General features: G+C 47.3%; 1 protein-coding gene and 1 pseudogene across 2 annotated transcripts in view; both read left to right on the forward strand.

Annotated features, from left to right (window-relative positions):
- The window catches only part of LOC147105665 (cAMP-dependent protein kinase type II-beta regulatory subunit-like), a 334,744-nt gene that overhangs the window by 104,138 nt on the left and 204,400 nt on the right, over positions 1-26,206 (forward strand). The window lies entirely within an intron of this gene.
- Positions 10,738-17,595, forward strand: LOC147105667 (uncharacterized; annotated as a pseudogene).

Consider the following 26,206-nt stretch of genomic DNA (forward strand, 5'->3'; position numbering starts at 1 on the left):
TCAAGGAAGAAGCGGCGTGCCCTCAGGCCATCCTGGTGGAGTCTTCCGCCACTTTAACAGTTTCCAGTTTCCTGGCCCCAACCGTCTCCTTTTCATTATGGACGTCCAATCCCTCTACACCTCCATCCCCCACCAGGATGGCCTGAGGGCGCTCTCGCTTCTTCCCCACCATGATAGGGTTCCCCTTGTCCTCGCCCTTCACGCCAGCAGCCTCCACATTCAACAGATCATCCTCCACCATTTCTGCCACCTCCAGTGTGATCCCACCACCAAACACATCTACCCTTCACCTCCGCTTTCAGCATTCCGGAAGGACCACTCCCTCCGCGACACCCTGGTCCACTCCTCTATCACCTCCAACACCCCTTCCCCTTTGCCTGGCACCTTCACGTGCAAGCGCAGGAGATGCAACACATGCCCTTTTACCTCCTCCCTTCCCACTGTCCAGGGACCAAACACCCCTTCCAGGTGAAACAGCGATTTACTTGTACTTCTTGCAATTTAGTATACTGTATTCACTGCTCACGATGCGGAGAGCAGTGGAGACCAATTGGGGAGACCAAACGCAGATTGGGTGACCGCTTTGTGGAACACCTCCATTCAGTCCGTAAGGGTGACCCCGAGCTTCTGGTCGCCTGTTACTTTAATTCTCTGCTCCACTCCCACTCTGTCCTCTCCATCCTCGGCCTCTTGGACTGTTCCAATGAATCTCACATAAGCTCGAGGGACAGCATCTCATCTTTCGATTAAGCACTTTACAGCCTTCTGGATTCAACATCGAGTTCAATAATTTCAGATCATAACCTCTGCCCCTATCTTTTTTTTCTCTTTTTTTTCTCTCTCTCTCTCACATGGCAGCTGTCGATCATTCTGTCATTGCCATTTACATGTCATCTAGAGTCATCTTTTGTTTTTTAACTTGTCCCATTACCATCTCCTCTTGCCTTGCACCATCATCCCTTTTGTCTCTTAATCTCTCCTGCCTTCCATCTGATCACAGACCTTCCCTTTTGTTCTTTCCTCCCTCCCCCTACACTTGCTTAAAAACCTGTTACATCTCCAACTTCTTCCAGTTCTGATGAAGGGTCATCGACCTGAAACGTTAACTCTGTTTCTCTCTCCACAGATGCTGCCTGACCTGCTGCGTATTTCCAGCATTTTCTGTTTTTATTTAAGCACACCGTTGTCTGCCAAAAGGGACAGGGTGGGGAGGAGTGATCTCCCCGCAGCACTGATTCTCCCCCCACCCCCCCGCCAGCACTGATCCCCTACTCTCTGAGGAGCACAAAAATTCAGCAAAAAAGTACAACATTCAACAAGTGGCATTAACTCATTACTACAGATATTCTTTAACGTTGAAATGTGAACAGTGTCGGCGCTCATTTTAAGGATAGTTATCTAATCATTTTGCCTGCTATGTTCTGTGAAAAGTTAAAGCAAAACTCTTTGAACAAATGAACAATGTAAAACAGTACAGTCCGTTAGGTGTAAAATTGTGCTATTAATTCTGTGTTGACTCTGAATGATATATAGTGATTTTAGTGGGGACTTGGGATCTAAGCCCAAAGTGGTGCACTGTGATTAGTTGTGGCACTACAATTGAGAAATCATCCAAACTGATTGTAGCTTGAGGGGGAAGCAACCATTTGTGAATAAAACAAATCCCTTGTGGCAGAGATTACTTATTCAATGCATGATCAAAGACTGTTGGGAGAAATGATGTGACCTTCCCACAACTCCTTTCATCCTGCCATCCATTTAGATCAAGAAACAGCCAAACATTACTTTCCCCTACAATGTCTCTGCTCTTTTTAAAGTCCGGGTCCATGCAAGATTTCAGTGCTATCTGGGGAGACTCACCTGGAACCCTTCTCACACTCTGGAAAATTATACAAGAAAAAGCTTTTAATTTGATGGGGAATCCTTCTCTCACCTCCAATTTCTCTCTCTCTTGCATTTTTCCTTCTTTGCTGCTACTGTGGTCATTGCTCTAAACATTTCTCTGTTGTTCTTCCTAAGTTTCAACTAAGCATCCCCCCCCCCCACTGCCCACCACTTCTTCCTCTTTCCTGCATTCTCACAGTGAACTTGATATTGGTGATCTTTGTTGTTATAATGAATATCGCCATATCATTATGCTTATACTTTCCTTACTGCGGTGCTTGGAGGTCAAGTGAGTAGCTATTTACCTAAATTCACCTTCAACTGGCAATTTGAATGTAGTGAATTCTGCATCTCTTGGTTTCAAGTAATTCCACTCCTGGATTTTGTTTCTCTTGGATCAATTCAGAGGTAGCATAGTATAAATTTTTGTGGAGTCTACTGTCAAATTTAATCCTCCCGGCAGCCAACAATTTGTCCTCCATTTCTGGCATAATGGGCTTTGACACAGTTACAGTGAAATCTATCTGTTCGTATATAATTTGGTCTCGCATATCGCACACATCGCAGCATAAATGTGTATATATTGTACTTTTATATGTATGCGTAGCTTTTTGGAATGGCTATCTTTTAGTTAGCTCTACTGAATTGCTCACATGATCAGGTTGGAAAAGTAACCAATCAAATTACTATTTTTTCTAAAGCTACCACTCTGAAACATATTAACTGCCACAAAGCAAGCCAATTAAACTGTTCTTTGCCATGTTTCCTTAACGGGGCAATTATATATACCTGAAAATAACATTTATAATGTAACTAGCATAAATTCTCAAAACATCTTAAAACTTACTCTTAAAATTGCCCATGTCTTGTATAAAACTTATTCAATATTTTTTCCCTCTTTCAGGGCAGACGGGCTCAGTTCAAGCTGGGAGCTCACTGTGAATAGCGAATGAGGCTGGCCATAGGAAGTCCCATGAGATTGGTCCAGTGCAATTTGTCCCCTTCCTCGGGCTTGTTTTGTACATCTGGGCCGTTCCCCCTGATATTTTTCAGACCATTGCTAATTTGCAGTCTGAATGCCAAGTGACCATCAGTGCCAACCTTTCTGCCTGCCATTTAGTTTGTATCTGTGCATTGCAGCAAATGGGATTGGAAAAACAATTGTAGCTACAATGACTTACGATCTTTTTCCCTTCAATTTTAGCTGACAATCCTGCAAGATTTTCTTTCTAGATCCAGGATTTTTAAAAAAGAAATCCTGCTATTTATAATGATAAAAGGTCAAATTTCAAATCTTGCTGCAGAGGATTGGATGGAAAATAACATGCTCTCTTTCCAGACTTTATTATTTACCCTTACTTAAAATGTAATCCAAAATGTGCTAAACAATGAAGTGGTACGTGGAGCTTCGGCACCTGGGGCTGCTATCAAGCTGTCGTGTGCTTTAATCCATACGCAAAGGTACCTGTTAGTTTGTTACTAATATGAAATAATGCCACAACTTAATGAGAGAACATTTTCTGAACCCAATGCTGAAGTGCCTGGATATTGGAGAAGCATACCTGGATATTGGAGAAGCTTGCTAAGATTGCACTGGGCCAATCTCTAAGGATTTGCCAGGGTCAGTCTTATTAGCCATTCATCGCGAGCTTCCAGCTTGGATAGAGCCTGCACAGGGGACTTCACTGTCAGTTGCTATTTTAAGCAACTGTTTTAATTTTACATAAGAACATAATAGGAGCAGGAGTAGGCCATATGGCCCCTTGACCCTGCTCCGCCATTCAATAAGATCATGGCTGATCATCGACCTCAACTCTACTTTCCCGCCCGATCTCCACATCCCTTGATTCCAAAAATCTATCTATCTCAGCCTTGAATATACTCAACGACTCAGCATTCACAGCCCTCTGGGGCAGAGAATTCCAAAGATTCACAACCCTCAGAGTGAAGAAATTCCTCCTCATCTCAGTCTTAAATGGCCGACCCCTTATCCTGAGACTATGCACCCAAGTTCTAGGCACTCCAGCCAGGGGAAACAACCTCTCAGCATCTACCCTGTCAATCCCCTTCAGAATCTTGTATGTTTCAATGAGATCAACTCTCAATCTTCTAAACTCCAGAGAGTATCGGCCCATTCTATACAATCTCTCATCATAGGACAGCCCTCTCATCCCAGGAATCAATCTAGTGAACCTTCGTTGCACCGCCTCCAAGGCAAGTATATCCTTCCTCAGATAAGGAGACTGGCTTCTGTGATGGTGGGCACCTCAGGAGGAGGCTGGGATGGATCATCCACTCGGCACCTCTGGCTGAAGATGGTTGCAAATGCTTCAGCGTTGTCTTTTGCACTCGCATGCTGGGCTCCGCCATCATCCCGTCAGTTGTTTAACGGTCCACCACCATTCACGACTGGATGTGGCAGGACTGCAGAGCTTTGATCTGATCCGTTGGTTGAGGTATCCCTTAGCTCTGTCTTTAGCATGCTGCTTTCACTGTTTAGCATGCATGTAGTCCTGTGTTGCAGCTTCCGCAGGTTGGCACCTCATTTTTAGGTATGTCTGGTGCTGCTCCTGTCACGCTCTTCTACACTCCTCGTTGAACTAGGTTTGGTTGCCTGGCTTGATGTTAATGGTAGAGTGAGGGATATGCCGGGCCATGAGGTTGCAGATTGTGGTGGAATAGATTCTGCTGCTGATGATGGCCCACAGTGCCTCATGGATGCCAAGTTTTGAGCTGCTAGATCTGTTCTGAATCTATCCCATTTAGCATGGTGGTAGTGCCACACAACACGATGGACGGTGTCCTCAGTGTGAAGATGGGATTTCATCTCCAAGGACTGTGCAGAGTTCACTACCAATACTGTCATGGACAGATGAAGCTGCGACAAGTAGATTGGTGAGGACGAGGTCAAGTAGGTTAAATTGCCGTAGTGGGATTTGAACTCGTATTAGTCCAGGCCTCTTGAGTACTAGTCCAGTAACATAACCACTCTGCTACCGTTCCCTCCTATATCATATTGTTGGCTCTCTATGTTGGATAAACATTGCACGTCTTCTGTTTATATCATGAGTATAAACATAAAATGTGGAGACACCGCCTCCAAGGCACGTATATCCTTCCTTAGATAAGGAGACCAAAACTGTGCGCAATACTCCAGGTGTGGCCTCACCAAGGCCCTGTACAATTGTAGCAAGACTTCCTTACTCTTATACTCCAACCCCCTTGCAATAAAGGGCAACATGCCATTTGCCTCCCTTATTGCTTGCTGTACCTGTATGCTAACGTTCTATGTTTCTTGCACGAGGACACCCAAATCTCTCTGAACACCAACATTAGAAAGTTACCCACCATTTAAAAAATATTCTGTTTTTCTATTCTTCCTACCAAAGTGAATAACCTCACATTTCCCTACATTATACTCCATCTGCCACCTTACTGCCCACTCACTTAGTCTATCTATATCCCGTTGCAGACTTTTTGTGTTCTCCATACAGCTTACAGTGCCCCTACCTTTGTATCATCAGCAAACTTGGATACATTACACTCGGTCCTTTCATCTACGTTATTAATCTAGATTGTAAATAGTTGAGGCCCCAGCAGTGATCCTTGCGGCACCCTACTAGTTACAGTCTGCCAACCTGAAAAGGACCCGTTTATCCCTACTCTGTTTTCTGTCAGTTAATCAATCCATGCTACAATATTACCCCCAATCCCATGAGCTCTTATCTTGTGTAATAACCTATTATTTTAATTGGGTACTGAAGGAGCAATGCTGAAGAAAGGTGCAGATCACTTCAGTTTTAGAGATGCTTGTCGAAGAAGTACAGCCTGCAGTGGTGGTTCAGGGGGGAGTTCTTCTGGCTCCTTGTTTTCATCTTGTTCTGCTGCTGGCTGCAGTTGGGTGTAATCTGTAAGAATAAAATATATGTTTTGTATGTGTGATAGTCTTGAGACTATTAGGATAAGATGTATGTAATAAAGATAAATTTGATGTGTATGGATCTCCCCTGGGTACGGCAACGGTGCGAAACTTAACAAAGGAAACCTGCATAACAGGATCACCCCGCACAGAGACACCATCGAAACTCACCATCGAAACTTAAGAGCCACTAAAAGGTGTCAACAAACAATTAACTTAAGCAAAAAATAGCACCAGTCACTGCAGACAGACACATGTTCAAAGGAAAGCCAATCAAGAACTGCCATGAATCTAAGACCCAATCCTGGGGCCTTAGCAATTTGGAGCAGAGACAATGGACTTAAAAAGATATAAAACAAGGAACCCAAAAGCTCTCTCTCTCTCTCTCTTTTTCTCTCTCTCTCTCTCTGGACGATCACGCGGAAGAACAAGGATCCCTCCCTCTACAGACCAAGAAGCAAGGAACTCTAAAGACCAGACCAAAAAGCAAGGAAAAAGGCCGCATGCATTGCTTGACTCGGAAGTACCAGTCTGTGTAAATCTAACCCATTACTGTAAGGATAACCGTAGCTGTTGTAAGGACAGCGGGGGTTTGATTGACAGCTGGTTGACGGCTGATGTCATATCCGGGGGCGGGATCTGACGCCATCTTGGCCATGCTTTCAGACGGTACTGGGAGACACAGAAACAGGACTGAATAAAATGGTTCTCCTCAACAACTGCTTGTGAGACTCGTAATTACGTTACTAAGATAACATTACAATTACCTTACGTGTTGTAATTGAATAGAATCCATAAATACCAGTAGGCAATTGTTTTGATGTGCATGAGTTTGTGTGTTTAATAAACTTATTCCAAATTCTTTCAAAAGAATTGGTCTTGCTGCCAATTTAATGCCAGTCGAAATAAAAAGCTTACAAAACTGGGGGCTCGTCCGGGATCTGGCGAGACAGCTTTAGATCATTCTTTTAAACAATTGGAAATTTTGGGAGTTGTGACTCTTAACCTGTGGTGCAAAGTTTAAAAGTAAATTCGAAAGACACAGGATGAAGGGATCGGGGGCATATAAAGAGCCAGCAAAAGCCGTAGCTGTAGCTTACCAAAAAATAATATGAAAAGGTATCCATAAAGGACTTACAAGAGTTATGGGCACGATGCATCTGTAAGGGCCAACATGCGTCCTTTGGGGAGCTCGTGGCATTTATCCAGGAGCGGGTAGATGAGGGAAAGCTAAGGCCCAAACAGGCAAACGGTCTCTTGGCATTCGGGGCACATGACTGTGCTTGGAGAGATGAGGAATTAATGAGGCAGGATGCAAAAGGGATTTGAGATTTAAAGAGAGAGATACAAGATTTAAAAGAACTAAAAGCCAAAGAGATTGAACTAAAAGAAAAAGAGATTCAAAGTATGAAAGAACAGAAAGAAGGCAGCATCCAGCTTATTAGGCAGTTAAAGGAGGGAGAAATCCAGCATTTGAGACAAGAAATCGATGGATTAGGCCACAGTATCAGGCAACTAGAAAGAGGAGCCGAGCAGGCAACTTCGTTGCTACAGCAACAAAGCCTCTCAAATTTAAATGCAGGAGCAGCAGTTGCAGCAGCAAATGAAACAAGATTAGTGCTCAAGAAATATAAATTGGTAAAACCTGGGGCTCTGGCAGGAAGTAGAAGACGTTAGTGGGGCATTAAGGGAAGCAACATAAGGAGGCAGACTACTCCCGGTGCCACCTAGAAATAGCACGGCTAAAGAGTAAATTAGGGCAGTAACAGGCTCTAGTATCCGCAGTAACATGGGAAACCATAACAGAGACAACAGAAGGGGATGAGGTGGAGACAGATTGGGAAGAGAAAGGCAGTCAGTATAATCCCCAAGAGCGCAGTGAAGGATGGGATACATAGAACATAGAGATAGGAACAGGAGTAGGCCATTCGGCCCTTCGAGCCTGCTCCGCCATTCAATGAGATCATGGCTGATCTTCGTCTGGGATCTTAGCTGATCTTACCAGTTCAGTACCCCGTCCCCGCCTTTTCTCCGTAACCCTTAATCCCCTTAGCCTTCAGAAATATATCCAATTCTCTCTTGAAAATATTTATTGAATTAGCCTTCACAGCCCTCTGTGGCAGGGAATTCCACAGGCTCACCACTCTTTGAGTGAAGAAATTCTTCCTCATCTCTGTTTTAAATGATTTGCCTGCTATTTTTAGACTGTGGCCCCTGGTTCTGTGCTCCCCTGCCATTGGAAACATTCTCTCTGAATTCAGCCTGTCCAGGCCTGCCATAATTTTATATGTTTCGATGAGATCCCCTCTCAATCTTCTAAACTCCAGTGAGTACAAGCCCAAACTATTCAATCTCTCCTCGTAGGTCATTCCCGCCATTCCAGGTATCAGCCTGGTGAATCGCCGCTGCACTCTTTCCATGGCAAGAACATCCTTCCGCAGATGGGGCGACCAAAACTGTACACAATACTCCAGATGCGGTCTCACCAGCACCTTGTACAGCTGTAGTAAGGTATCCCTATTCCTATACTCGAACCCCCTTGATATGAAGGCCAACATACCATTTGCCTTCTTAATCGCCTGTTGCACCTGCATGCTCTCCTTCAGTGACTGGTGCACAAGAACACCCAGGTCCCTCTGCACTTCCCCATCTCCCAATCTATTGCCATTTAGATAATAATCTACCCTCCTGTTTTTACCCCCAAAGTGGATAACCTCGCATTTATCCACATTATAGTGCATCTGCCACGTATCCGCCCATTCCCCCAACCTGTCCAAATCGCACTGTAGCCTCCTGACATCCTCATCAGAGCCCACCCCTCCTCCTAGTTTAGTGTCGTCAGCGAATTTGGAAATATTGCATCCAATTCCCTGATCCAGATCATTTATATATATTGTGAACAGCTGGGGTCCCAGGACAGATCCTTGCGGCACCCCGCTGGTCACTGCCTGCCACTCCGAAAACGAGCCGTTTATTCCAACTCTCTGTTTTCTATCCGCCAGCCAGTTCTCTATCCACGTTAATACTTTGCCCCCAATCCCATGAGCCTTAATTTTGCATGATAATCTTTTGTGTGGAACCTTATCGAAGGCTTTCTGGAAGTCAAGGTACACCACATCCACTGGCTCTCCCCCATCTATTTTACCAGTTACTTCCTCAAAAAATTCCAGCAGATTAGTCAAACACGATTTACCCTTTGTAAATCCATGTTGACTCTGTCCGATCCTTTCCCCATTTGTCAAGTGCTCCGCTATTTTATCCTTAATAATGGACTCTAGCATTTTGCCCACAACCGATGTAAGGCTTACTGGTCTATAATTCCCTGCTTTCTCTCTACCCCCCTTTTTAAATATTGGGGTAACATTAGCTACCCTCCAATCCACGGGTACTGTTCCCGAGTCAATGGAGTTCCGGAAGATGATCCTTAGAGCATCTGCTATCTCCAGGGCCACCTCCTTAAGTACCCTAGGATGTAGTTTATCAGGCCCCGGGGATTTGTCGGCCTTCAGTCCCCTCAACTTACCCAACACCATATCCCTAGAGATACTAATTTCTGTCAGCTCCTCCCTCTCATTAGTCCCTATGTTTGCCGATATTCCTGGGAGGTTATTTGTGTCCTCCTTTGTGAATACAGAACCAAAGTATGAGTTTAATTGGTCTGCCATTTCCTTATTCTCCATTATATATTCTCCCGAATCGGACTGCAAGGGACCGACTTGGGATTTTACCAGTCTTTTCCTCCTGATATACCGATAAAAGCTTTTGCAGTCTGTCTTTATGTTTGCTGCAAGTTTACTTTCGTATTCTATTTTCCCCTTCCTGATTAATCCCTTTGTCCTCTTTTGCTGTATCCTGTACTGCCCCCAATCTTCCGGTCTGGTGCTTTTTTTTGCCAGTTGATATGCCCTTTTTTTTGATTTTATGCTGTCCCTAATTTCCCTCGTTATCCACGGTTGAGTCACCTTTTTAGGTTTATTTTTATGCCAAACCGGTATAAACATGTTCTGGAATTCTTCCATTCTATCTTTGAATGCTTGCCATTGTCTATCCACTGTCAATCCCCCCAGAAACACCACCCAATCAATCTTACCCAATTCCCGTCTCATACCCTCGTAATTCCCTTTATTTAAGTTCTGGACCTTAGTCTCTGATTCAATTTCCTCACTCTCCATCTCGACTGAGAGCTCGATCATATTATGATCGCTCTGACCCAAGGGGCCTCGTACAAGAAGATTGCTGATAAGTCCCTTCTCATTGCACAATACCCAGTCTAAAATGGCCTGATCTCGAGTCGGCTCCTCGACATATTGGTCCAGATAACCGTCCCGAAAACATTCCAGGAATTCCTCCTCCTCAGAATTTTTACTAATTTGGGTAGTCCAATCAATATGTAAATTAAAGTCACCCATGATGACAGCTGTGCTCTTATCGCACGCTTCTCTAATTTCCCTTTTTATGCCTTCCCTCACCTCCATATTACTATTTGGAGGCCTATATATCACACCCACTAACGTTTTCCTCCCCTTGCTATTTCTCATTTCCACCCATACAGATTCCGTTTCATCCGAGTTAATATCCTTCCTTTCCATTGCATTAATCCCCTCCTTTACCAGCAATGCTACCCCACCTCCCCTACCTTTTTGCCGATCCTTCCTAAATATTGTATATCCCTGGATGTTAAGTTCCCAGCCTTGCCCACCCTGCAGCCACGTTTCTGTAATCCCAATCAAATCATACTTGTTTACCTCTATTTCCACAACTAATTCATCCACCTTGTTCCTAATGCTTCTAGCATTAAGATACAAAGCCTTCAGGCTTGCTTGGAGACACAAGGGCCAACCGTAGCAGTAGTGACCACCTTTTTACAGCGTAATGTGCATGGTCACATCACTAGGAACCATACCGACTCATGGCCCATATCTGGTGCTGACGCCATGGCGTGTAGCCACGAGCTGGGGCCCATTAATGATGGGGACGACCCACTGGTAGTTAATAGGAGGTGGGCAGATTTCAGGAGGGGTCACCCCGAGTTAGAAGAGGGAGACTTAACACGAGTCCTCTTCTTGGCCTGTTCCACTTCTTTGAAGAATAATCTGCCAGACGCGATCCTCCAGTGTGGCACAGCGACCGATGCAGTCGTGACCGAGATCCTAAACCATTTAGGGATTCAAAACTTAAACTTAGTGGTTATGCTTAGTCAGACCAAACAGCGCCCAGATGAGACCCCTAGAGCCTTCAGTAATCGCTTGTACGATATCTATGAACGTACCCAGAACCAGGCACCCGCAAATGCTGCAGCAGGAAAGAATCAGGAACAATTCAAAATGATGTTCCTGACCCAACTCCACGCTTTAGTTAAAACCACCCTGGGCATAGCCGTGAGGCCCATCGATCAGTGGACAGATATAGAGACTAACGTTCAAAGAGCCTGGGAGATGGTAAAAGACTAGTTAAAGGTGAAGTCACCACCCACCGCAAAGAAACCAGTGTCAGTGGTGGAGGGATCTAGGTACTACCCCTTTCGGGGACAGTGCTTTAATTGTAAAAAGGAAGGTCACCTAGCAAAATACTGCAGGAGACCCAGACAGGCATCGGACCACGATGCAATGTATAGATGCCTCCCGAGGGACGAACCCGAACCCTCTCGGATGGAACAACAATTGGCTCAGTTAGTTACCCTTCTAAAAAAGGATGAATCCAAGCCCTCTGGGACGGATCAATGATTGGACCAGTTGATAACCCTCATGAAAGCCCAAATTGTTACGGGGGGATGCAAAATCATTTACCGGTGCACGCAATCGCCAATGCACACCCAATTGGGAATGCAAAATCCTAACTTCAATGAACACCCATTGGAGGAACCCCTCCAAGGATCCACCCTATGACAGGGTTTGGCCCCCAAAGATTGGTCAGAAGTGGGGTTCTGACGTGATGGTAGCGGGAGACCAGTAGTCCTTGTTGTCTTAAAAGGGAGCCAGCAACAGATTATGCTTATAGACACTGGCTCAGCTGTTACCATCATCCACACCCCATACCCTGAATACCATGCAGCGGCAGGCAAGGGTTGTACGGCCCTTAAAGGGTTTAATGGTGATACAACCACCACGTATACTTAGAGCATGCGCTGACCAGCTGGCAGCCATGTTTATGGATATATTCAACTGTTCACTGTACCAGTCTGTAGTCCCCACCCGCTTCAAGATGACATCGGTTATTCCAGTCCCCCAAAAAACAAAAGTAACCTGTTTAAACAACTACCGCCCCATAGCACTCACTTCTGTCATCATGAAGTGCTTTGAGAGGCTGGTCAAAACCCACATCAACTCGTTACTACCTGACACACTGGACCCACTCCAATTTGCCTACCGCCCAAACAGATCTAGGGATGATGCCATCGCCACTATACTGCACACTGCCTTATCACACCTGGATAAGAGGAACACCTATATGAGAATGTTGTTCATTGATTATAGTTCAGCATTCAATACCTTTATCCCCTCCAGGCTTGTCAACAAGCTCAGTGAGCTAGGACTTAACACCTCCCTATGCAACTGGATCCTGGACTTCCTGACGGGCAGACCCCAGATGGTGAAAATAGGCAGAAACACCTCCTCCACACTGATCCCGAACACGGGAGCTCCCCAGGGTTATGTGCTCAGCCCCCTTCTGTACTCCCTGTTTACTCACGATTGTGTGGCCACGCACAACTCCAACTCCATCATCAAGTTTGCTGATGACACTACCGTTGTAGGCCTGATCACAGATGGCGACGAGACAGGCTACAGGGAGGAGGTAAGAGCCCTAGGAAAATGGTGCAAGTACAACAACCTCTCCCTCAATTTCAGCAAAACAAAGGAGATGATCGTGGACTACAGGAAGCGGCAGGGGGAGGGACACACCCCAATCTACATCGAAGGGGCTGAGGTGGAGAGGGTCAGCAGCTTCAAATTCCTGGGTGTATTCATTACGGAGGACTTAACGTGGTCCCATCACATCGACGTCGTAATCAAGAAGGCATGCCAACGCCTGTTCTTCCTCAGGAGACTGAAGAAATTTGGAATGGCCCCCCAGATTCTCACCAACTTCTACCGGTGCACCATCGAGAGTATCCTATCCGGCTGCATCACTACCTGGTATGGCAACTGCACCGCCACAGACCGCTACAGATGGTGGTGAAAGCTGCACAACACACTATAGGAATTAAACTACCTGCTGTGCAGGATATCTACCCCAAGAGGTGCCGGGGGAAGGCCCTGAGAATCATTAAAGATGCGAGCCACCCCAGCCACAACCTCTTCGCCCTGCTCCCGTCCGGTAAGAGATACCAAAGCATACGGTCTCGTACCAGCAGATTTCGAAACAGCTTCTACCCCAGGCCATAAGACTCATGAACGAATAATTTATTATTATTTATTTATTACTGTTGTTTTATTTATTATTACTGTATTTCTATTAGTATTTTATCATTGTTATGCCATATTTATTCCAATGTTGGGAGGACTCGTAAAAATCAACATTTCATTGTGCAGGACACACATCTGCTGCATATATGACAAATAAAATTGAATTGAATTGAATTGAATACAGGGAAGGCCTCTGAACTTCAGTTGGGAGGCCTCACGTGTAAGGTCCCAGCGCCGATGCTGATGACCACCCCCGACAGAAGGGGAATTTTAGGGACTGATGTGTTGGTTTAGTATGGTGCGGTAATAGATTACAATCGGGACTGTCTTTGGATGGGATTGAGAAATAATGCCAAAGTGATAGAAATTTCAGATGCTCACTCTGTTTTTGCTATTAAAAAACCATCCGAGTATGACCCTCTGGGGAGCGAAAATGAAGCTGTGGCAAAACTAATTCAGGAACACCTAGCAGTGTTTGATATGTGCAAGCACGATTGTGGAAAAATGGCAGGTGAAGTGTCTATTGAGGGACCCCCCCACTCATTCACTAAACAGTACCCCATCCCAAGGGAGAGTCACCCTTACATCCAAGACACCATAAAATCCCTAGTCGAGCAGGGTGTTAGTGTCTTGTTTTGCACACTTTGTACAAAAATAATAAATTGCAGGACAACGGAGTACAGGTAGACTACCTTTTATCCGAACTTCCGAAAACCGAAACCCTCTAAAAACCGAAGGTTTTTTCGTTCAGCGTAAGTCGTGCGCACGACATGACCAGAGTGGCGCACGACCCCCCGCGGACCCCCGCCGACCCCGACCCCCCCCCGCGGACCCCCGCCGACCCCGACCCCCGCGGACCCCCGCCGACCCCAACCCCCGCCGACTTACGCTGAGCAGAGGGTCAGCGTAAGTCGTGCGCACGACCCCCCGCCGACCCCGACCCCCCCGCGGACCCCCGACCCCTCGCGGACCCCTGCCGACCCCGACCTCCGCCGACCCCCCCGCGGACCCCCGCCGACCCCGACCCCCGCCGACTTACGCTGAGCAGAGGGTCAGCGTAAGTCGTGCGCACGACCCCCCCGCGGACACCCCCGCTGACCCCGACCCCCCCGCCGACCCCGACCCCCGCCGACCCACCCCCGACAAATTTCCCAGTCTTATAAAATACCTTCCGAAATCCGAAATTTTCCGAAAACCGAAACACGGCTGGTCCCGAGGTTTTCGGATAAAGGATAGTCTACCTGTATTACAGTTTAAACTCTTTTATGAAGCATCAAGGTCTGTGATCTCAAACATACAGCACCGTGTGTACAAGATAGAGTCAGGACCCCAGGGTCTTCTAAACAATAGCAGTCCTTACAGATGCCTGCAGGCCAATGACAACTCAGCATGTGATCACATGTGAATATAATAGGTATTCCTTACAGATGCCTGTGGGCCAATGATAATTCAGTATGCAAATGTTACAGTTAGGACAGGCACTTTCACAACCAATTCACCCACATGGCCGGTTAAAAAGCCTGATAGCAGCTGGCGACTGACTATTGATTACAGAAAGTTAAATTCTGTAACGCCAGCCTGCTCACCGGTAGTAAGAGAAGCTCCCACCATATTATCTCAAATTCTTGCTGGTTCCAAGTACTTCTCGATCCTCGACATCGCCAATGGATTCCTGTTAAAAAAGAGGATCAGTACAAATTCGCGTTCACATTTGAGGACCAGAGCTACACCTGGACATGCCTGCCTCATGTCTTCCACAAGATCTTCCACAAAAGAATGGCTGCAGTTTTAAAAGACTTTTCCCGCCCTACCTGCTTGCTACAATATGTAGACGATCTACTGCTGGCAACCGCTAACATGGAGGAGCATCTGTCCCTTTTGCACGAACTGTTGACATTGTTGGCTCAGGCGGGACTAAAGGTGAATCCCCATAAGGCTCAGTTGTTAAAAGAATGGGTCACCTTTCTGGGAGTGTCCATTTCTCCAGAGGGATCGTCCCCCGACTCCCACAAGGTGGAGATAATACAGCGACTACCATTACCCACTTCCAAAACAGCCCTACAATCATTCTTGGGATTGGTGGGGTACCAAAGGAACTTTATCCCAGGCTTTACAGAGTGTGCAAAGCCCCTGTATGATTTGATAAAACTGCAGGGTGATGACATATGCCCGGCATGGACTGATGCTCACACCCAGCCTGTGGCCAAATTAAAAACTGCAGTGATACAGGCCGCATGTCTGATTACTCCGTATCCCACGCAGCCCTTCCATTTGGAGGTCGGGGCCACAGAGCAAAGCCTCGCCGCAGTTCTGTGCCAAACGTGAGCTGATCAACTGCAGCCCATTGCATATGCGTCTCAGATCCTGCAGGGGGCAGAAAAGACCTATACTGCATGCAAGCGCCATGTGCTGGCCGTCTTCTGGGCGGTACATCATTTTACCTTTATTTCTGGGCCACAAGCGGCCATCCTTCACAGCGCTCACACACCTCTGAACCTACTGATGAAACCTGGAGATTCGCTAGTTTCCTCGTAGTGCCTCAGCAAATGGACATTGGAATTTATGGAAAGAGACATTGGTATCATTTCCAAACCCACCACATTGCTGCCACAATTTCTGGTTTATGAGGGGGCACTGCATGAATGTCCGCTACCCCTGATTAACTTTGAGATCCATCCTGTGCAGAAAGAGCCTATACAGGGAGCCCCAGATGCCTACATTGATGGGTCCTCATATCACATCGAGGGATCCCCCCACACCGGGTATGCTGTGGTATTGCCAGAGAGAACCATCCAGCAACCGACAGTCCTCACAATATGCAGAAATCGCCACACTTCCAACTGCCGTGAAAGAAACCTCAGATAGACCCGTGAAAATTTGGACGGATAGTGCCAATGCTATAAAGACCATGCTCTCCTTGCCCTATACCACAAAAATGACTACCATACAATCGACGTTAAGGCCCTGGTCCATGGGCCCTGGTTACGCCTGCTCTGGTCAAACCTTAAACAGCGATCCCAGCCCTGCTTCATAGGAAAGGTAGCAGCCCATAGAAAAGGGGATCCACATAGTGAGGGAAGTTCCAGAGCAGCCAAGGATGCTGCGATTGTTGGGGAGATAGAGGATGTAGTTGTTGAGCCCTGCAATGCTGTTAGCAAGGGCTCCCCAACAGATCACCGAGATTTAAAATCCCTGCAGCAGCAATACTGGCCATACGCTGCTGTAAGCGCCTGGCACGAGGAAGGCAGACCCCTTCCTCAACCGACAGCCTGGGCCCCCAATACCATACTAGTCACTGCCCCTGGCAGACCCCTTCCCCAACCGACAGCCTGGGCCCCAATACCACACTAGCCACTGCCCCTGACAGACCCCTTCCTCAACTGAGAGCCTGGCCCCCCAATACCATACTAGTCACTGCCCCTGACAGACCCCTTCCCCAACCGACAGCCTGGGCCCCCAGTACCATACTAAGCACTGCCCCTGACAGACCCCTTCCCCAACCGACAGCCTGGGCCCCCAATACCATACTAAGCACTGCCCCCGACAGACCCCTTCCTCAGCCGACAGCCTGGGCCCCCAATACCACACTAGACACTGCCCCTGACAGACCCCTTCCCCAACCGACAGCCTGGGCCCCCAATACCACACTAGACACTGCCCCTGGCAGACCCCTTCCTCAACCGACAGCCTGGGCCCCAATACCACACTAGCCACTGCCCCTGACTCAGCGGAGCAGTTGCTGATGTTCAAAAGAAAGCCATACGCCTGCCCGGTGGTGTGTGTTCCACCAGAGGTGGGTCAGGAACTGCTCTCCCTCTTTCACTCCCACCCCACGGCAGGGCACTATCCGGCCCTGGTACTCTTCTATAAAGTAGCACCCACACTTTGGTGGCCTTCCATGAGGGAAACAATCAACCTATATGTGGCACGATGCCTACCGTGCCTGCAGCATAATCCTCCCACGTGCACTAACCGAGCCTTGCTTCAAAGCGCGCCCCCACCTCAAGGGCCATGGACTCACCTCCAGATAGACTTCATTGGGCCACTTCCACAGGCGCAAGACAATTTTCGGCATGCCTTAGTGGTGGTGGATCAATTTACTAAATGGATTGAAGCATTCCCCTGCCACTCCAACACCGCAATCATGGCAGCCAAAACATTATTAAATCATGTGTTTTGTAAGTGGGGAGTACCAGTACAAGTGGATAGTGATCAAGGTTCGCACTTTACTGTTAAGATTTTTACCCACCTGCAGGAAATGTTGGGGATAAAACACAAACTACATATTGCTCACCACCCCCAGTCCTCCGGAGGGGTTGAAAGGGGGAACAGGACCCTCAAGTTAATGTTAAAAAAATTGTCTGCAGACCACCTCACTCAATGGGCTAACATGCTGCCAATGTGCTTAATGGCACTGAGGTCCACACCTCATAAAACAACAGGAGTCTCCCCATATCAGGCCACGATGGGGAGACGCATGAGAATGCCAGGCCAGCTAACACTAACGGGAATGAGCCCCTTGATAATGGGACCATATAGTTCCAAGTGGCTGGAACAAGTGGTAGATCACACCGATCAGATGAATCAATTTGTGGCCATGAAATTGGGGAAGTCAAAAAGGTACATTGACAAGAAAGTACGTCCCTTTGAGTATCAGGTGGGGGACACCGTAATGATTCCAAATTATGGGAAAAAGAAGCATGTCTTTGAGCCCAGGTGGTGGGGACCGCATACGTTTATAGACCGATTGAACCCCGCGGTTTATTTGATTCAGTTGTAAGGGGGGGGCTTCTTTTAACTGGTTTAAGGTAATTCACCTGGTCTGCAGCCTTTGCCTGCACTCTGACCAATTCCAAATAAACCAATTTTAAAACAGCGGTTTTGGATCGCTACCCCACCTTCGACTTATAATTAATGATATTAAAACGGACACGTGGTTTGGATGAGAGAAAAATCAAGTTTTATTAACTAAAAGAAACTATAATCAAATATCAAACTATACCACACGAACACAGTAATTACAGTAAAATTGCTTAAATGGGGGAATGCAGACGGTAAAACTGAGGGGTAAGTGACTACAATGTTGATTAAACAATCTTAGCAATATCCCCTTAATTACCATCCTCCAACACCTTACTAGGTTGCTTTGCTGAAGAGTCAGAAACTCTGCTCACATGTGGTCCAGCGAAGTGAGAGTGAGAGTGAGAGAGAGGCTCACCTCTGGTCCCAGGAAGTAAAGAGAGCGATAGCTTTTCAGGAGCTATCATATATACCTTGTGAGCACCGCCTCCCCCCCACCGCCCTCTGCTGTTTGCCTGTCTGGAAAATTCACGCCCAAAAAGTTCCAATTCACAAGAGAAAAGCTGTGATTGGCTAACTCAAAGTGGTTGGACTGGGTTAGTGTGTCTGCACTGTGGGGCCGAAATGTTCCCGCCCACATCCGGAGCCCACCTGGGCTAAAACAAAAGGGAAATTCAACTGCTCTATTGTCCAGAATGATGAGTGATTTAAACCTCATTCATTCTTAAACTGTTGCCTTTCAAAAGTCCATTTCGGGGTTTCAGTCTCTCATTGTCTGTGAATGCTTTGCATGGCTATGTAAACAGAAGCAGTTTCAAATCGACTGTCCTGCAGTTTTCTCAAGTGGGCTAATCTCTTAAGTAAATAAACAACTTCAAGTGCTTCTGAAGGGAACCTCCCTTTGATTGGCAGGTCTGACTCACAGCCACTGCTAGATCCTCCCACTTTATACACACAGGCAACTCGAGCTGCTTGTCCTTTTGCCATGCTTTCTGTGGCAATTTTAAAACCTTTTGTGATTGCCCAAACTCCAGGGAACGATTATTAATAAAAGCACTGTCTTCAGGTGTGTGAATATTTTCCACAGAGCTCTACGACTCCGGTGTTGTCCACGTTCTGTCCATCTCAGAGCAGTCTTTTGCGGTTCTCGGCACATTTTAAAACACTGCAGACCAGTCACATTACCCAATTCTTCGTCCACGATGTGGACCAATATTTTCAATCTTCAGGGAAATAGGGGAAATTTTGCAACCCCTACACAGTTACCGGGGAAAAGGACGTTAAGTACAAGAAATGGTATCATATTAACCAGTTAAAAACTGGCAAAGAGTAAATACTACACTGAAATAAAAACAGAAAATGCTGGAGAAACTCAGCAGGTCAGGCAGCATCTGTGAAGAGAGAAACAGAGTTAATGTTTCAGGTCGATGACCTTTCGTTAGAACTGGAAAAAAGCAGCTGCGAATAATGAAGAACAGGTCTAACGGGCGTCCCGCGGTCACCATGGCAGTCGGCAATGCAGGCAAGTTGCTTTTCATTACTGACTCGCTCTCCGGCCGTCGTTTTCTGTACGACACCGGAGCGCAGTGCAGCATATTGCCAGCGTCCCCCCTCGATGTTCAGGCAGGAAGGCACGGCCTCGCCCTTGAAGCGGCTAATGGTGGTGCGATTTGGACTTTCAGCAGACGGCGGGTGGAGGTTTGCTTCGGGGGGCAACAGTTTCACTGGGAGTTTGTTACGGCCAAGGTTTCTCAACCCATTCTTGGTGTGGATTTCCTGTGTGCCAACAGCATCCTGGTCGACGTGAAAAACCGGCGGTTGATCAACGCGGCAACTTTCCATTCCATTCCTTGTTACCACAGTAACACTATGTCTCGCACCGTGGCCTGTGCTTTCCCAACTCCTGATGAGTTCGCCCGTCTGCTCGTGGAATTTCCCGACCTGACAAGACCCACGTTCTCCTCCACAGCCACGAAACACGGTGTGGAACATCACATCACCACCAACGGCCCCCCAGTCTACGCGCACGCCCGGCGCCTGGATCCTGGCAAGCTGGCGGTTGCAAAGGCGGAGTTCGCCACCATGGAACATCTAGGGATTATTTGCCGGTCGAATAGTCCCTGGTATTCACCCCTTCACATTGTTCTGAAGCCTGGCGGCGGATGGCGACTATCGATGCCTGAACGACGCCACCACTCCGGATCGGTACCCGATCCCCCACATCCAGTATTTCTCTGCCCATTTGGCAGGAAACAACTTTTTCTCCAAAGTCGACCTCATTCAGGGCTATCACCAGGTTCCAGTGCACCCACAGGACGTCCAGAAGACCGCAGTCATCACTCCCTTCGGCCTCTTCGAATTTCGGCGCATGCCTTTTGGCTTAAAGAACGCCGCCCAGGCTTTCCAACGCCTGATGGATTCCGTGCTGCGGGACCTCAAGTTCATCTTCATCTATCTGGACGACATTTTGATCGCCAGCCCCACCAAAGAGGAACATTTTTGTCATCTACGCACCCTTTTTCGACGCCTCAGCCAACATGGCCTGATTATCAACCCGGCTAAGTGCCAGTTTGGCCTGCAACAGATCGATTTCCTGGGGCATCGCATCACCGCAGAGGGAGCGGTTCCTTTGCAAGCGAAGGTAGAGATGGTGTCGTCCTTTCCACGCCCGCAGAACATCAAGGCTCTGCAAGAGTTCCTAGGAATGGTAAACTTCTACCGCCGTTTCGTGCCTAAGGCAGCACTGCTAATGCAGCCCCTGTTCAAGGCCCTCAAGGGCCGGACTGGCAAGGACCCGGTGGACTGGACGGATGGCATGGACCGAGCGTTCTCCGACACCAAAACCGCCCTCGCCAACGCGACCATGCTGGCACACCCATTACCAGGAGCCACCATTGCCCTCGCCACCGACGCGTCAGACTATGCAATCGGTGCCGTTCAGGAGCAGTGGGTGAATGGGACGTGGCAGCTGTTGGCGTTCTTCAGCCGACAACTTAGACGGAGCGAAAGATCCTCTAGCACTTTCGACCGGGAGTTGCTAGCTCTTTCTCTGGCCGTCCGCCATTTCCAGTTCCTGCTGGAAGGACATCCTTTCACTGCTTTTGTGGACCATAGGCCACTCACCTTTGCCATGGCCAAGACCGCCGAACCGTGGTCAGCCTGACAGCAACGTCAGCTGACTTACATATCCGAATTTACTACAGATATCCAGCACGTGGCCGGTAAGGACAAACTGGTGGCAGACTGCCTCTCCCGCGCAACTGTCAATGCAGACCATCTGGGTATCGACTACGTCCTCATGGCAGCGGACCAAGTCTCAGACCCAGAGGTGCAGGCTTACCGAACCAACATCACTAGTCTCCAGTTGGCCGACGTCTTGTTCCATTCGGCAGGTACCACGCTGCTGTGCGACGTCTCCATAAGGGACCCTCGCCCGGTCGTGCCGGCTGCCTGGCGCCGCAAGGTTTTCGACGCCATTCATAGGTTGTCGCACCCAGGAACGAAGGCATCTCAGAAGCTCATGTCAGCTAAATTCGTTTGGTACGGCATGCGTAAGGACGTCCGTGACTGGGCCAACACCTGCGTCATCTGTCAAAGGGCCAAGGTGCAGCGCCACATCAAGGCCCCATTGGCCACCTTCACGGTTCCGGAGCGGCGTTTCGACCACGTCAATGTGGACCTGGTAGGACCACTTCCACCTTCCCATGGTTTTTCTCACCTTCTGACCATGGTAGACCACACCACCAGATGGCCTGAAGCGGTGCCCCTGTCATCCGCTACTTTGGTGGATGTGGCCAGGGCATTCATTTCTTCCTGGGTCGCCCGTTTTGGAGTGCCCACTGACATTTCTTCGGATCGAGGACCGCAGTTTTCCTCCGAACTCTGGAATGCAGTGGCTCAGGGACTCGCCGTCAAATTGCACCACACTACAGCCTACTACCCTCAAGCGAATGGCCTCTGTAAACGTTTTCACAGATCGCTGAAAGCCTCCCTGAGGGCCAACCTCCAGGACGCTGGATGGGCGGACAAGCTACCGTGGGTTCTGTTGGGCCTTCATGGCCCCCAAAGAAGACCTTCACTCTTCCTCTGCAGAGTTGGTTTACGGTCAGCCGCTGCGAGTCCAGGAGATTTCCTGCCAACACCGACGGAGCCATGGTCCGCGTCAGGTCAGCTTCACAGTCATCAGGAGGTGGCCAGATGTTTCGCGCCAGTCCCCACATCGCACCACGGGCTTCAGAGATCGCACATGCCCACAGAGCTAAAAAGGGCTAAATACGTTTTCATCCACCACGATGCACACCGGGATCCGCTCAAGACCCCGTATACTGGTCCTTTCCGGGTGTTAGAGGCAGGAGACAAAACCTTCAAGGTCGATGTCGGTGGTAAACCTGACCACATTTCAGTCGACCGTTTAAAGCCGGCACACTTGGACCTCGACTGCCCCGTCGAGACAGCACAACCGCCAAGACGAGGTCGGCCACCCATCGTCGTCACACCGGATCAAGTGCAATCGCCCGCTCGACCGCCAGCCGTCTAGCAGCCTCCGCTTTGGGATTACAGGAGTCGTTCTTACAGGCTTGTTAGACCCCCTCACCGTTTGACTTTTTCCGTTAAAGAGAATTCTGGGGGGGCGCATGTGGCAGAGCCATTGAGGGACTTTGAGCAACTGTACATAATTCCCTTTAACGAGGTTTTACTCCAACTTAAGCCTGTACCAGTCTGTTAGTGATTTCTGTGTTTGTACATACTGTTTGCATGCACGGGGCGCGGTCCCTTTAAGACTGCGGCAAAGCGCGGGTAAACGCGATGACGTCATGCCGCTAATCACGTGACCACCCAAGCGCGGGAGAAACGTGATGACGTCATGACGCCATCCACGGGACCGCCCTGGCAGTCCTCGTGGAGCCTCCGACCAGCAAAGACCTGTTTTCGTGGTTCTCCTGTACAAACTGTTTAAACTCATTAGTTCTGCATTAAAACTCGTTTGTTTGAATGCCTGAGTCGAACTCGGTTCTTAGATAGGCATTAGAGACAATTCCTACAATGTATGTAATAAAGATAAATTTGATGTGTATGGATCTTCCCTGGGTAAGGCAACAGCGTGAAACTCAACAAAGGAAACCTGCAAAACAGGATAGCCCCCCACAGAGACACCTTCGAAACTCAAGAGCCACTAAAAGGTGTCAACAAACAATTAACTTAAGCAAGAAATGGCACCAACCACTGCAGACAGACACATGTTCAAAGGAAAGCCAATCAAGAACTGCCATGAATCTAAGACCCAATCATGGGGTCTTAGCTATTTAGAGTAGAGATAATGGACTTAAAAAGATATAAAACAAGGAACCCAAAGGCTCTCTCTCTTTCTCTCTGGATGACCACGCGGAAAAACAAGAAGCCCTTCCTCTGCAGACCAGACCAAGAAGCAAGGAACTCTACAGACCAGACCAAGAAGCAAGGAAAAAGGCTGCGTGCATTGCTTGACTCAGGGAAGTACCAGTCTGTGTAAATCTAACCCATTACCTTACGTGTTGTAATTGAGTAGAGTCCATAAATACCAGTAGGCTATTGTTTTGATGTGCATGAGTTTGTGTGTTTAATAAACTTATTCCAAATTGTTTCAAACGAATTGGTCTTGCTGTCAATTTAATGCCGGTTAAAATAAAAAGCTTACACCTCCTCCTCACTTGTTTCATTCTTATGCCTCTTTCAATGGCAAAGTTGTGGCATGGAGTATTGTAAGACACTCCCTGATCTGTCCATGCATCTGAAAGAGTGCTTCAGTTTGCCTTTATTGTGCTTGAGGATGATCCTGGTAATTGCATAGATCTGTACTCCGCTGCTGCTAAGGACTGTCTGAGAGGTGTCCGGAGCCAGACTGGAAAGGATGGGTTAAGTCTCCAAAAAGCTATTTGTAGTCTTCATTCTCTATCAAATCAATTCTGGTGCTTGGATTGCCTTAAAATGAAGGGATCGTGACAGCTTCCAGGGAAGCATGCATTGACTTGCATGATCCTGTTTTGATGGTTACAGACACTTGCAATTTGACATGGATTGTGGCTTATGAAGGCCATGGATTGTGTGTAGGGTCCTGTACGGTCACAATGGTGCCGTCAAGCACCTGGGAACATTTTACTACATTAAAGGCACTTATATTTGCAAGCTGTTATTGTCAATGATGCCCTGGGCTTTGGAGAATCCTCTCATTTTGCCATCAGGTGGCCATGAGGATAGGAATTAAATTGTTTGTCCTGGTGAGCAATATTATCAGTCACCAGTTCAATAGAACAATGAACTGCACATTGCCTAATATTCTAATGTCTCCCGTGGCAGCTTGGAATAAATTAAATGTGTAGCAGTTCAGGATTGCGGTGACCTTTCCAGCCACTGGTAGTGTTGTCCTTGTGATGGAGGTTGTTTGAGCTCTTATTCTAAGCACCTGTGCAACTCTGTCACTGGCTTCCTAGTGAGGTGAAGCCTGCAAAGGCAGTTTTACTTCGATGGTCCAAGAAGTTCATGCGAGGCATAGAATGATCAGAAATCTGGTGAGATTGATTTGGACTGAACTTCCAAACCACCCAGTGCTCAGAAGGCGAGCAGGAAGACTGAGAGTGAAACAAACAATTCAAGAGTGCAAGAGAAAGCAGACAGTTACAGGAAGAGAGATACACAATGTAAAAAAAAACATTGTCCATGAGCATGACCAAGGGAAACAAATAATTTCTAATTATACCATATTCTGAAGGTGAAACACAACATTATTTGTGTGCATCACAAAATGTGCCATATATTGTCTGTGCAGCAACAACATGCCTAATTGTGCACTAGTAATTATCATATACGCTTTTCATTTTGTAGATTGCTATAAAACCAGTTTCTCTCCATAACAAGACTTGTCGCAGCACTAAGCTTATTATGACTTAAAACAAGCAATGACCAAGCAGACAGACTCCAGAGGATTTTAGTGAATTAGAAGAGGAAACGGAGGATGAGTTACCATTCACAGGCATGGAAGGGGCAGAGGTGGTGGCTGAAGAACTTCCTGCAGCCGAGTGGTGTCATTGCATGGCAATGGATGTTGATTTGGTTCATGATTCAGACCTCACGGAATCTGCTATGAAATGGGGATATTTATGAGCATGAACAGAGAGACAAATCAAATATCTCCTTGCAAAACATGCTGCAAACTGGATTCACTATTATTGTAGATTATATTAAGCATTGTATCAAAATGAGAGTTATCCATTCTGCAGGATCAATGGCATCTGCAGAGAAAAATTGAGGCATACGGACACTGAGCACAGTTTGTGCATCTCTCCAGAATGCTCCCACTGATTACATTGAGGCATTCGAGTCCCGATTCCAAGACATGATCATATCTGGTTTTACCGCGCTTGGATACAGCCTCCAGATGAATATAAACGAGGCTTCAGTGCAAACCCCTGCACGCTAACAAAGCAGCGGTCACATTCAGGACTTGGCCTCTAATAGTGGCATAGGTGCAGAAGCACAGAAACAAGTGAGTTGTTCTCCAGTCGCCACAAGTCCCTCTCTAGCACCTGCCTCTGTACTTCTGACAAAGGAAGGTCCCAAAACAAGCAGGCCTCCATGGCTGACATAAAAGAAGCTATTCCTGGCATACAGACATCAATGTAAGTGTCCAATAGAATCAGAAGCAAGTCCTCAGAAGAAATCCGAACAAATAAAAAGATGATTAGACTCCATCAAGCCAGCCTCATTCAATCAATGGTGTAATCATGTAAAGCATTGACCCATCTTCGAACCAAACTATCTCCCAAGAGAAGCAAAAACCAATAAATAAAGCCTGTTGCTAATTCAGAAAATCTCTTGGAAATTTCTCTCTGATTCCCTAAGACGATTAGCAAGTTTCAGGAGATTGTGATAGCCTACACTCCTACTCCATACAATAATACGTTATCACTTATGAGTAGCACACCAGAAAGACCACTTTGCACTATTACACAAAGGCAAGCACAGTTGTACATTATGTTAAACATGCACTATGAGAAAAGAAAGAACTTGCATTTCACAACTTTAGAACATCTCAAAACACTTTACAGCCAATGAAGGATAGCCACTATTGTAATGTAGGAAACACGGCAACCAATTTGCACACAGCGAGCTCCAATAAACAGCAATGCACGAGCCCATTGACGATGGCAGAGGAGAAAATGTACCC

Source organism: Somniosus microcephalus, chromosome 17, assembly GCF_052327205.1.
Source record: "Somniosus microcephalus isolate GS21.2 chromosome 17, FLI_Smic_1.0, whole genome shotgun sequence".
Lineage (NCBI taxonomy): Eukaryota > Metazoa > Chordata > Chondrichthyes > Squaliformes > Somniosidae > Somniosus > Somniosus microcephalus.